Source organism: Lactuca virosa, chromosome 4, assembly GCF_052849685.1.
Source record: "Lactuca virosa cultivar CGN04683 chromosome 4, Lactuca_virosa_CGN04683_v6, whole genome shotgun sequence".
Classification (NCBI taxonomy): Eukaryota; Viridiplantae; Streptophyta; class Magnoliopsida; order Asterales; family Asteraceae; genus Lactuca; species Lactuca virosa.
Window position 1 is genome coordinate 457,588,412 of NC_136429.1, and position 14,732 is coordinate 457,603,143.

The following is a 14,732-nucleotide window of genomic DNA, read 5'->3' on the forward strand; positions in this document are numbered from 1 at the left end:
TATATTCATATTTAAATATTAGACGATGCATTCACTTGTGAATATTACATAGTATATTCATTTATGAATATTAGATGATATATTCACTTATGAATATTAGATGATATTTTGATATGTGAATATTACATAGTATTACATGGTATATCACATGTGAATATTACATAGTATATTCACTTGTGAATATTAGATGGTATATTCACTTATGAATAATAGTTCGTATATTCATATGCGAATATTACACAATATATTCATATATGAATATTACAAGGTGTTTTCACAAATATATATAATTTTTATATGTTATTCACATATGAATAACATACATACTTGAATATTTGTTTTGTGTTTTAATAATTATATACTGATTCAGGTGAGAAAACAGATTCATATTTGAATATAACGTGGTAATTTAGTTCATGCATTTCATCAGACAGTTGGAGTGCATACAAGTTAACTTTTTTAAAAATGTTAAAAACATGATACTTTGACTATTTAAATCTTACAAAATAGTAGATTGATAGAGAATTATATGAAATTTTTCAAAAAAAAATGATTTGATCTTTTTCTAACCTTAATTTTGAAGTTTTATTTGATGATCGATGTTGAATGAATGGTATGAAGTGGATTTTTTGTTGATTATCGATGATGTTGATCTAATGACGCTGTGAGTATAATTAATCATAGATGTTAAAGATATGCTCATATTTAAGCAGAATTGAAGGTTGGATTAAAAGAACTAAAAACGAATTTTTGTTGTCAACTGTTGAATGGTGTTGATAAATGTGTTATTAATGAATATCAATTATTGATTAACACTAGATGACGTTGATGAGGGTTTAATTGAAGAAATATGGATGATTGTTAAAGGTTGGAGGAGAAATTTGAATAATGAACGATCGATTAGGAATGAATTTGAATTGTTATCTAATTCTCTACAGTTACGTATTTGAGATTGAAGGTTATTATCATATTTACAAGTTTGCCACCGTGTCTTTTATGCTTAGATGTTAATTAAATGATTGACTGAGAATAATTCCCTCATTCTCAACCCCCTTTTTTTCTTAATTGAACCCTCCTCTTTCTCTCTCTCTCTCTCTCTCTCTATATATATATATATATATATATATATATATATATATATATATATATATATATATATATATATATATATATATATATATATAGACACACATACACACACACACACACACACATATATATATATATATATATACATGTATGATATAAGTCATAATACTACAAAGGTGATAACTTTGCATGACATAAGATTTATGACATGCATTTTCCACATAAAATCATAGCATTTTGTAATAAGTGGTACATGTTCTTTTTGACTAGTTGTTTTATTTTAAACAACACAACATATTTATACATCAAGTTTAAAACTAGTTTATGTATAAATGAAGTGTTACTTGACAATAACATTTATAAACTAGGTATGTTGCATTTTCACATAAAATGATAACATTTTGATGTATGTTTTGCATAAAAAAATATGTGAGCACGTGTATCCCCCCCCCCCACCCCCCGAAATATATAAAAGCTTTAAAATAGGTCCATAAACACTCACCATAGATATGTGAACTTGGTTTAGACTCAACAATGTGATCATTTTCGGGAAGCACCTCAATAAATCACGAACTAACGACGAGTTAAACCCGGGTTGTTTTGGATTCAAAATAACATGCAAAATCACAATAAAAACTCAAGAATTGGACATGGAAATGCCAAAAAATAATTAAGATCACGAAGTGGTAACAAAGGTGGTGGCCTAGAGGAGGTTTAGCGATGGAAGGAGGTTGCGCCAGCAACCTCTCGGCTGCCTCGTGTTTTCTTGTTTTCGGCAGTGAAACGGCGAAGGGGAGAAGGCAGCCGTAGGTAGTCAGAGGGAGGTAGGAGGTAGGTGGCCATAGATGGTTTTAGGGGTTGTTAGTCGATGAACATTGGAGGAATAAGGTGGTTAGTGGTGGTTCTCCGTGGCTAAACATCCAAGGGCACAACCACCCTCGATGGTGGTTTTCTAAACCGAGAGAAAGAGGGATCAAGGGAAAGGGAAATGGGGAGATGTTGGCTATGAATTAGTGATACTTCAAAAGTTAGTCAAAAGTTAGTCAAATACACAATCAACCCATGCTTGTACTAAGAAGAAGAGTGCACTTCAAGAGGTAAGATGGTGATGGGGAGAGGTGGACATGAGTAAGGGGGAAGAGAGTAAGAGATATGGCTGATTTCTTACTTCATGCAAGGTGGCATGTACTTGAATGATATCACTAATCCTATAAAGTCCTTAAAACCTTCCTAGATTTACGTGCCAAGATCTCGACGTCTAATGTTTTTTCGAAAGTGGTGAATGATATAGCCGAGTTCAAGGATTCCAAAACCCCAAACGAATTAATTTTTCGAGTTTTAGAACTTCGGGAAATCGCGTTTAATTGATCCGAAACGTTTGAGTTTTTGACCTTTTCAAATATTTTTACTAAAAATATTCCGAGTACGGAATTATATAATAGACCATAACCTGAGTCCAAAAACGTTCTCGGAATTTCTATCTGAGGTGTGCAAGTGCCTCAATGAATCAAAACGCTTTAAGAAGTTTAAAGAAAATTTGTATTATATTGGTTTGGTTTCTTATAATGGTCGTACATTTTGCATACGAACTCCATTTTGGACGTTTTTTATATTTCTAGACTCATGTGAACATGTACAACAAAACTAGGTGTTTCCTCTGCTCACAACTGCTTAATACGAAATTTTAGTTTTTCAGACGTATTAACTAGGGTTACAGTTTGTGCTTTATGATTCATGTGAGATCTCCACATATGGAAGTAAGATACCATCTGATATCTTATTTTAATTGTAATGACACTATTTATTTTTCAAAATATGCATTAAAGGTCAATAGGTCAGGTTACAATGAGGTTCACGGTGAATTGAATGTCTATAGTTTTAGACCTAAATTTTGGGATGTCACATTACCTTCCCGTTAAAGGAATTTCGTCCCGAAATTATTTTGTTCCACCGGTGGACGGAGCATCGCTAAACAATTGTGGGTACTTTCGTTTCATCTGATCTTCACGTTCCTAAGTAAACTTCGGCCCTCTACGATAGTTTCATCAGGATTCTACTATAGGTATGAGGCTTTGTTTGAGGCTTTTGATTTCGCGATCCATGATCTCCATTGGTTCCTCCACGAAGTGAAGTTTAGTGTTTACCTATTTCTCATCAAGAGGAATAATAAGGTTCTCATCAGAGAGACACTTTTTGAGATTACATGCGTGGAAGGTAACATGAACTTTGCTGGATTCTTGAGGTAACCTGAGTTTGTACGCCACCGGACCAAACCTTGCAATGATTTCTAAAGGTCCGATGTAACGGGGATTTATTTTACCTCGTTTTCCAAATCTAATGTCACATTTCCATGATGTGACCTTTAGTAGGACACAGTCTCCTACTTTGAATTCTACGAGTTTACATCTCATGCCAAAATAGCTTTTCTAACGACTACGTTCAACCTTTAATCATTCTTTTATCTAAACAATCTTTTCCATTATTTCATGAATGATCTCAGGACCCATAATGTAGCACCTGGTTCCTGGTATGTATTTTATTTAGTATTTGTGCATTTTTGGCCTTGGACGCGTCGAGTTGAAGGACCAACTCGCCGAGTAGAAGCAGGACGAGACGCGGGGTTTAAGTGATGGACTCATCGAGTTGGGTCCCGGACTCGGCGAGTAGACTCTGTCTGGACAAAAACCCTAATCTGAGGGTTTGCACCCTATTTAAACAACCTTATGCAGCCTCCATCACCCATTTATGCTTCCAGAAACCCCTCATAGCAAACCCTAGCCGTTTTGAGAAGATCTAAGGCTTTTGAGTGATTCTTGTGAGTTTTGGCCTCAAGGAAGGAAGGAAAAGCTTAAAGGATGAAGAGGAGGCTAGAAGGATTCGGTTTTTAGCATCAATTGCAGTCTACAAAAGGTATAAAGTCTGAACCTTGCTCATTCAATTGTTAGATCCCTCTTTGAGGTGATTTAGGGCTTTTATAAGCCATTTTTGGTGGCCAACCATGTTTGCAAACATGGTTGGGGGTTTGAGCTTCTGAATCATGTCATTATAAGAGTCACAAGACAGATTTGGGTTGCTTTTGCACCCAAGGAAGGCCCAATGCAATAATAAAACCATTTTGGAGCCTTTTAAGCTCAAAAGTCCCATGCATGCACGTAAAGTTTGTAACATTACGTGCTAGATCGAGTTCAGGGGCTTGGATCTATCATTTGGACAAGTGTTGTACATCTGAAATCGAAGTTTTAATGAGGGGATGTGACCAACTCGACGAGTCCATTCTTGGACTCGGCGAGTCCAAGGTTTCTGTCCCATATCAGTGAAGGTCAAAAGGACCAGTTGAGTGTGGAAAGGTTTTAGGGAGTCCCGGGGAGTGACCCAACGTTCTGGACTAAGCAAATTTTTCTGGAAATTCATGGGACTCGGCGAGTGCATGAACGGACTCGGCGAGTCCAACGCAATCTTCTTAAGGATGAAGATGAACTCGGCGAGTTGTTCATCAACTCGGCGAGTCGAGGATAGAACTTGTTCTTCAGTTGAAGGTGAACTCGGCGAGTTGTTCATCAACTCGGCGAGTCGGATGAGTTTCATGAGTTGTTCATGTGAGGGTGGGACTCGTCGAGTTGACGGCCCAACTCGACGAGTCGGGTCATGGATAAGGACGAGTAAAGGGTGAGGGACTCGGCGAGTTGACGGCTCAACTCGGCTGTCACACCCCCAAACCGAGGATGGCGGAAACGTCCGGGGGTGGAGGACTTCATGTATAATATCATAACAACAATTGCAATAGTAATTCAAGTAAACACAACCAACATATATATATATATATATAATTGAAAAGTTACATCATTATGATTTACATGTTTATAAATCAATTACAATACATGGACAAGATAGGAAATGTTTTACGTCTTAGCATCCCATTCTCAACAACACTTGGTTACCTGTTTAATGATTTCCTGAGAGTACAAGTGGTTTGAAAAAGTGTCAACACGATGGTTGGTGAGTTCATAAGTTTTTGTTTTGTATTATTAAATGCTTTTCACTTACAAACATAGTATTTGTTTTCTTTTGAAATTGGCAAACAATTGTATTCGAGATAATGGTTTATAGAATTGAAAGTTGATTAACAAAGGATAACAACAACAAATAGTCCTCACCCTATACATATACATACGTATATATATAGGATGGAGCATCTAATCATCATACACACTCAACCACGTGCGATCAATCACCTTAGCGTCCCAAGGTGGGGTGGTAAACCCAATAGCGCTATTATTGTCCATAACGTACCTCAAGAATACGGGCATAGTTATGGAGATTAGACTAAAAATGATAATGCACTACAAATACATGTAGCGTAAACAAAACAAAATGACAATGCACTACAAATACATGTAGCGTAAACAAAACAATAATAATAGTGCACTACAAATACAAGTAGCGCAAACAAAACAATATTTATACAAATACCGAGTTATGTATAATTTATAGAAAACTCGTTTGGTGATGTGCAAGTAGCCATTTGAAAATCAAGAACTTGAACTACTTGCACCTTGTGTTGTTTTGAAAACTAAAATGTTTAAGCTTACCAAAACCGGTCGTGATTGAAGTTCAACTTTTCGGATGTAATCTATTGAAAACGTTTAATTATGATATTGATGATTTAACTTGTATTCCCCCCCCTTAAAACTTAATAAAAATATAAAATGTAGGGGTATGAACTCACCCTTGAAGCGTGAGTTCGATTGGTACGACATTTGCATTCCTTTGAGAAACGATAAACATGCCGAGTGAACCGCAAATTCATAATCCTTGAACCTTGAAGTATTACCGGGACCGTTTTGTAACAGGTTTACAGTATATGGATTGTTTGTAAATTATTTTAACCAAAGTGGGACTGATTGGGTAAACATAATTTCAAAGGAGGGGTTAATATTGACAATTGGAATCAAAGATTTGGGGTTTGGACTGAATTTGCAAAGTTTTTGTAAAAAGGGTTAAGTTTTGATAGTTTAAATAATGGGTTGGGTTTCCGTTTGACTGTTGACCGGGTCAAACTCGGTACCCGTTTTCTTTTCGGGTTGTAACCCTTTACCCGACTACGGATCCATCAAAAGGAGATCAGGGTCCTCACACCCGTTCCATTTGTTTCAGTCGGATAATAAGATCAAAAAGGGAAATCGGGTTCTCTTCACAGCCGACTTGAAGAACACCTTTGAACGGGGGAAAAAGACGACGGGAAATCGAACACATCGTCGGCTGATTGGTGAAGATCGAAAACATCGTCGGAGAATCCCCCGGTTCGCGGGTGGAGACAATCGGAAAAGGCGTCGTCTTCTCCAAACCGAAGGGTCAATGGAGAACGAACGGGAACTTAATCAATGGACGAACACAGCGAGAGGGGAGAACAAGAAGGCTCGCAGGCGCGATTTCGTCGATCGACCGCGAGAAGGTTCATCTCCTGGGTTTGACGAGGCTAAAAAAAAAGAAGATGGGGAGAAGCAGCGAGGCTGCTTTCGTCCTCGTCTGGCTTTGAGTTGCGAAAGAGGGAAGGGTCCGATGGAGCAAAGCAGTCAACGACGGCAGGGGTGATTTGGACCTGCTGTGAAATCGGCGAAGGAAAGTGAGGACCAAGAGGGATGCGAGGGGCTTTCTGGAAGTCCATGGTGGAAATAGGGCAGCAGGTGGGGGCTTTGGTGGATTTTGCTCGACCGAAGAAGAGGAGATGTGCGAGAGGTGACGATGGCTGGTCGGAAATCGTTAGGGCAACGGTGGCAGTTCCGATCATTAACGGGTAAGAGTTTCTTTTTGGGATTTTGTTTGTCTGTTCACAGGAAAGGGGTTGTAGGGGTGGTATACATGAAATTTGTGGCTTGATAGTCTTGACAAATTCAGGTGGGAAGAAGCTGGATCGAATGAGAAAGATGAAGCAGCAACAACAATGGTGTTCAGGGGTGTTTGGCTGGAATCGATGGATTGACTGGGACGTTGTTTCGTTTGACAGAAAAGAGAAGGAAGAACAATGGTGAAAAGAGAAGGAAGAATAAACTGGAAAAAGTGGTTCTTGTTGCAGATAAACACGAGATCAAGAACAAACATCGATCTTGGCTTGGATACAGGTTTTACTTTTGGTTGTTTATGATAGAAAATGTTGAGGAGGTTTGTTTAGATTCTGTTTCTTTGTATTTGATCATTGAATAATGGAAGAGTGTTGTAATGGGAATCAATGTAGGTAAATGTGTTTGGGACCCTTTGATAGATTGCAGGAAACAAGGAAGAAAAAAAAAAAAAAAAAAAAAAAAAAAAAAAAAAGGGAAGGAATAAAGACATTCCCTAAAGTGTCAATTGGTTTCTTTATTACTGTCAATTGGCTGTAAATTGATTCATTCATTGGTGTTGTATTTGTATATTCATTTATTTGAAGTGGATATATTAATAGATGTATGGGGGTATGTATGTATATAAGGTATTTGGTCTTTTGGATTTTACACAATACGCAAATTTTAAGTGTATATTTATTTTGAATATATATCCGTTACATATCCTACATGTATTTAGATAATTGTAACGGTAATTAACACACACACATTTATATATATATTTATATAGATATATATATAAATTTGAACTTATATATATTAACCAGGTAAAATTTATTAGTTTGTGAAACCTCGGCTGGTTAAATTAAAAATACAATTACCTATACTTAAGAGACCCCATTCTATTTGTCATTGGTCTCTATTGCATCACGGCCCACGGGGGTTTGATCGTCGAACTATGACCGAATTGTACCGGTTTTTACATTATCCCCTTGTTGAAGGGAATTTCGTCCCGAAATTTAAGAAAGAAGTACCTTAAGAGAAAAGTTGCGGTTTTTTTTTTTTTTTTTTTTTTTTTTTTTTTTTTTTTCGGTACCAGTTTTAATTATATTACGATATTAGATACGTATGTTTAGACTAGTTTTGTGAAACTTTGGCCCATTGGGTTAGCTCATTATTTTCAAACTATATTTATCACCAACCGTCTTAACCACTTAGGATGTTAATGATGTATACCGTCGTGGGGAACATACGATGCTTTGATTAGGGATAATCGACTACAAGATAAGTTTTGGTATGGAGGAAAATATACATGGACTTGTTTACGGTCTACTATATTGTTAGGTTTTCATATTTAGCGGTATGAAGTTGGTTGATAGCGACGAGAATGATTGATTTATTCTACCTTGCTGATATGGGAATTAAGGGTTCAATCATTTCTTCGTAAATTTAGAATGCTAAAGTATGACCTTGTTAGAATTATAACCGAGAAGGGATCTGAATACAAAACCTGTTTCTCTTCCAGATGTTATATAGGTAAGATAAATCTAGTTTGTCCTTATACGGTTGAGGTCTTCCTTAATGAATATGCAACTCACTAAACCTAATTCTCACTCAACCATAAATTTAAAATTCTGAAACACAAAAGAAATTGACATAAATATTGGTAGTAATGTCAAAGTATGATGTTTACAAAGAAGTTATATGAGACGTAACTACTAATGATGTCAAGTTTATTTTATTACAATGACTTGTTGTTATCATGAGAGATGAAGTATGTTGCCCAAATGAGATGCAACTGTCATTTTCTCAGGGGAAACAAAGTTTGTTGCTAAAATGTGATACAAGATTTGTTGCTAAAATGAGATACACGATTTGTTGATAAAACGTGATGCAAGACTCGTAGATGTACCAAGTCCCCATTCATGAGTTCATATCCCCAGCCTAATGACCGAATTATGCCCTAGGGACTACTATATGTATCAAAAAACATAGTGTATAAAAAGGTAAAATGCACTCAAGCGAATCGTGCAAGTGATGATTTGTCTACTTCTGGCTAGCGTTATCCATGATGACGATATACTCAAATGAGTTAATGATTAGTGTGAACTGATTCCAGGGACTTAAAGGTGATAAGACCTCATGAATTGACACTAGCATACACATACAAAGCAGCTTATAGCAACCAAGTTTATACGAGTCAAATAATTATAACGAACGTAAGTAGTTTAGCTACAACAAGTCATGTTTTCTTTAGCATGAGTGAAGACTTGTAGTATGCAGTGAAAAGAATTTACTCTGAGGTATATGGGAACTGATACGTCGCTTAAAAGTCAAGGATTTGCAGGGTAGACATGTGAAGCATTAAATGCCTGCGGCACCCAAGTCAAGATTGTAGCAGTATATACTGATACGTGTGTGAATGGAAGAAGAAAGTTACGGCTCAACGAGTATTTATATTCACTTCCTCTTTATTTGTTATTAATTACTTCTCCTACTTCACTTATATAAATCCTCACATTCTTACTGCAACTTTTAATTTCTTCCTCACAAATGGATCCACCTGCAGATCATCAAAACCCCATATACGACTTCGATGGGTTTCTGTGCTTTGATCATCAAGATCTTTTCAGGTAAATATACATGTCACACATTACCCTATCTTTCGCACATAAAAGTGATTTTGTCTATATTGATCAAAACATGGTTTGGATTTGTAGTGATCAAAATGAGTATTTCATCGTGTTGGATTTGATTATCTTGAGTTTTTTTTTTTTTTGACAGTGGTGACATTCTCGACCATCCTAATTACGAGTTGTCGGAAAAATTGCCAGAAGTGCTTGATCAGAACGTTTCCACCGCACTTAACCAAGATCAAAACATCATTTCTAGAAATGAGTTTCACGATTTGGATCCCCTTGAAGACATAAGCTTATGGGATTGTTGGGAGGATGGTAATTCACCATCGGTTAGTTTCAGGGAAGACTACAAACCCGGTGGTGATGCTACTGGTAGTTCTAGTGCTGCCACCACTGATCACGGTGGCCGTAAGGTGGCAAATAGATTGAGACCATTGGAGTTTGAAGAGATAGCGAAGTACTTTGAGATGCCGATAATCATGGCAGCAAAGGAACTAGGGATAGGGGCAACATTGTTGAAGAAAAGATGCAGGGAGCTAAACATAAACAGATGGCCTCATAGGAAACTTAAGAGCCTTGAATCCCTCATTCAAAATGCCAAGGTAAACTACTCTAATAACCTTCTATTCATTACTCATGCATGTATGCATGCACTTGGTAACCAAAGTAGTTTTGGTATTTTCTAAAATTTTAATTATTAGTTTCTTTATAACATAAACATAGGCCTTAGGCATATGCCACATCGAATCAATTGTTTTACTACGATTTTTGATTTATATTTACATAAACTTAACTCATTGTAAATTTCATGAACTCACACGAAAATTGTATTGCATCTACCTAAAATAAACTAGGAGTTGGGATTAAAGGAGGAGGTAGAGACGTTAGCAGGGCACAAGAAGATGATGGAGAAATTGCCCGGTATGGAATTGACAGAAAGAACAAAGAGGCTTAGGCAAGCTTGCTTCAAAGCTATTTATAAGAAGAGAGGACTTAAAAATCCTTAGTCCTTACCTTTTCTTTTAGCCATTTTGTTATAATTAGTGGATTTTAAATCTACATTGTATGTGTTTTTCTCTTGATAGATTGATACCCTTTTTAGTTTCATTGTGTTTGTCTATTGATTTTTTTTTTTTTTTGATTTGTTGAAACTTCACAAACGTACTTAGGCACACGCTAGTCAAACCCCAGATAATGTAGTTGATCAGGCTACATCTTCCCCGACTTGACTATATGTCTCTAAGCCCACCTGTGTTGTCCAACAATCGTAATATTTTTGTTCTGTACTTGTGACCCTGTTCTTTGTATGAATGTTGGTAGGTATACTTTAATTAAGAAAAACATTTATTTTCTAAAGGTATATTTATTTGGAAAATGCACAAATCAGAGACTATTAGTCCCAATTGTGTTTATAGTTTGTATATCTTATGTGGTTTGATACACTTAATTCACTATAAACTGTGCTCTGATACCAATCTGTCACACCCCCAAACCGAGGATGGCGGAAACGTCCGGGGGTGGAGGACTTCATGTATAATATCATAACAACAATTGCAATAGTAATTCAAGTAAACACAACCAACATATATATATATATATAATTGAAAAGTTACATCATTATGATTTACATGTTTATAAATCAATTACAATACATGGACAAGATAGGAAATGTTTTACGTCTTAGCATCCCATTCTCAACAACACTTGGTTACCTGTTTAATGATTTCCTGAGAGTACAAGTGGTTTGAAAAAGTGTCAACACGATGGTTGGTGAGTTCATAAGTTTTTGTTTTGTATTATTAAATGCTTTTCACTTACAAACATAGTATTTGTTTTCTTTTGAAATTGGCAAACAATTGTATTCGAGATAATGGTTTATAGAATTGAAAGTTGATTAACAAAGGATAACAACAACAAATAGTCCTCACCCTATACATATACATACGTATATATATAGGATGGAGCATCTAATCATCATACACACTCAACCACGTGCGATCAATCACCTTAGCGTCCCAAGGTGGGGTGGTAAACCCAATAGCGCTATTATTGTCCATAACGTACCTCAAGAATACGGGCATAGTTATGGAGATTAGACTAAAAATGATAATGCACTACAAATACATGTAGCGTAAACAAAACAAAATGACAATGCACTACAAATACATGTAGCGTAAACAAAACAATAATAATAGTGCACTACAAATACAAGTAGCGCAAACAAAACAATATTTATACAAATACCGAGTTATGTATAATTTATAGAAAACTCGTTTGGTGATGTGCAAGTAGCCATTTGAAAATCAAGAACTTGAACTACTTGCACCTTGTGTTGTTTTGAAAACTAAAATGTTTAAGCTTACCAAAACCGGTCGTGATTGAAGTTCAACTTTTCGGATGTAATCTATTGAAAACGTTTAATTATGATATTGATGATTTAACTTGTATTCCCCCCCCTTAAAACTTAATAAAAATATAAAATGTAGGGGTATGAACTCACCCTTGAAGCGTGAGTTCGATTGGTACGACATTTGCATTCCTTTGAGAAACGATAAACATGCCGAGTGAACCGCAAATTCATAATCCTTGAACCTTGAAGTATTACCGGGACCGTTTTGTAACAGGTTTACAGTATATGGATTGTTTGTAAATTATTTTAACCAAAGTGGGACTGATTGGGTAAACATAATTTCAAAGGAGGGGTTAATATTGACAATTGGAATCAAAGATTTGGGGTTTGGACTGAATTTGCAAAGTTTTTGTAAAAAGGGTTAAGTTTTGATAGTTTAAATAATGGGTTGGGTTTCCGTTTGACTGTTGACCGGGTCAAACTCGGTACCCGTTTTCTTTTCGGGTTGTAACCCTTTACCCGACTACGGATCCATCAAAAGGAGATCAGGGTCCTCACACCCGTTCCATTTGTTTCAGTCGGATAATAAGATCAAAAAGGGAAATCGGGTTCTCTTCACAGCCGACTTGAAGAACACCTTTGAACGGGGGAAAAAGACGACGGGAAATCGAACACATCGTCGGCTGATTGGTGAAGATCGAAAACATCGTCGGAGAATCCCCCGGTTCGCGGGTGGAGACAATCGGAAAAGGCGTCGTCTTCTCCAAACCGAAGGGTCAATGGAGAACGAACGGGAACTTAATCAATGGACGAACACAGCGAGAGGGGAGAACAAGAAGGCTCGCAGGCGCGATTTCGTCGATCGACCGCGAGAAGGTTCATCTCCTGGGTTTGACGAGGCTAAAAAAAAAGAAGATGGGGAGAAGCAGCGAGGCTGCTTTCGTCCTCGTCTGGCTTTGAGTTGCGAAAGAGGGAAGGGTCCGATGGAGCAAAGCAGTCAACGACGGCAGGGGTGATTTGGACCTGCTGTGAAATCGGCGAAGGAAAGTGAGGACCAAGAGGGATGCGAGGGGCTTTCTGGAAGTCCATGGTGGAAATAGGGCAGCAGGTGGGGGCTTTGGTGGATTTTGCTCGACCGAAGAAGAGGAGATGTGCGAGAGGTGACGATGGCTGGTCGGAAATCGTTAGGGCAACGGTGGCAGTTCCGATCATTAACGGGTAAGAGTTTCTTTTTGGGATTTTGTTTGTCTGTTCACAGGAAAGGGGTTGTAGGGGTGGTATACATGAAATTTGTGGCTTGATAGTCTTGACAAATTCAGGTGGGAAGAAGCTGGATCGAATGAGAAAGATGAAGCAGCAACAACAATGGTGTTCAGGGGTGTTTGGCTGGAATCGATGGATTGACTGGGACGTTGTTTCGTTTGACAGAAAAGAGAAGGAAGAACAATGGTGAAAAGAGAAGGAAGAATAAACTGGAAAAAGTGGTTCTTGTTGCAGATAAACACGAGATCAAGAACAAACATCGATCTTGGCTTGGATACAGGTTTTACTTTTGGTTGTTTATGATAGAAAATGTTGAGGAGGTTTGTTTAGATTCTGTTTCTTTGTATTTGATCATTGAATAATGGAAGAGTGTTGTAATGGGAATCAATGTAGGTAAATGTGTTTGGGACCCTTTGATAGATTGCAGGAAACAAGGAAGAAAAAAAAAAAAAAAAAAAAAAAAAAAAAAAAAAAAAGGGAAGGAATAAAGACATTCCCTAAAGTGTCAATTGGTTTCTTTATTACTGTCAATTGGCTGTAAATTGATTCATTCATTGGTGTTGTATTTGTATATTCATTTATTTGAAGTGGATATATTAATAGATGTATGGGGGTATGTATGTATATAAGGTATTTGGTCTTTTGGATTTTACACAATACGCAAATTTTAAGTGTATATTTATTTTGAATATATATCCGTTACATATCCTACATGTATTTAGATAATTGTAACGGTAATTAACACACACACATTTATATATATATTTATATAGATATATATATAAATTTGAACTTATATATATTAACCAGGTAAAATTTATTAGTTTGTGAAACCTCGGCTGGTTAAATTAAAAATACAATTACCTATACTTAAGAGACCCCATTCTATTTGTCATTGGTCTCTATTGCATCACGGCCCACGGGGGTTTGATCGTCGAACTATGACCGAATTGTACCGGTTTTTACATCGGCGAGTCGGGTCAACCTGAAGTTGACTTTGACTAGACTTGGACTGACCCTGTTTAGGGTTTTACTTGTTGTGTGTTGACTTGAAGGTTGTCGTGTAGGGATCGAAGAATCGAAGGGTGTCGACAAGTGCGCCGAGGATAATTCAAACACTGCACGACATTGAGGTGAGTTACCTTCCAGTAGGGGTGGGTCTAAGGCCACAATGTCGGCCCACCAGTAAGGGGTATTTAGAAGATAATGGTCTCTGTGATAATTATCTTGGTTTGATTATGTGTCGGTTATGAAATCTATTTGGATGATATGTTATGTGTATAGTAGGGATTAGTTTCCCTAATAGAGGTCCATAGGACCCAAGGGTAGGTCAGTACCCGGATATGCCTGACTGTATGTTTATATCTGTTAATTTTATGCTAGTGATAGGGGGTGAAATAGTCCCCAGTTACCGGTTGAAAGATACCAATGATGATTACCGGTTGAAAGATACCGATGTTGGTTACCGGTTGAAAGATACCGATGAAGGTTACCAGTTGAAAGATACCGATGAAGGTTACCGGTTGAAAGATACCGACGATATTATATGGTATGTGGTATGATGGGGGAACT

General features: G+C 37.0%; 2 long non-coding RNA genes across 2 annotated transcripts; one reads left to right on the plus strand and one right to left on the minus strand.

Annotated features, from left to right (window-relative positions):
* Window positions 1–4,882: 4,882 nt before the first annotated feature.
* LOC145109154 (uncharacterized) lies at window positions 4,883–12,434 on the minus strand. The gene is made up of 3 exons (XR_013708802.1): window positions 12,048–12,434; window positions 5,816–11,274; window positions 4,883–5,042 (listed from the first exon to the last, which is right to left on the minus strand). It is a non-coding gene; the product is annotated as an uncharacterized LOC145109154 (long non-coding RNA).
* Window positions 12,435–12,468: 34 nt separating this feature from the next.
* Window positions 12,469–13,579, plus strand: LOC145109153 (uncharacterized). The gene is made up of 2 exons (XR_013708801.1): window positions 12,469–13,115; window positions 13,217–13,579. It is a non-coding gene; the product is annotated as an uncharacterized LOC145109153 (long non-coding RNA).
* The last annotated feature ends 1,153 nt before the right edge of the window (window positions 13,580–14,732 follow it).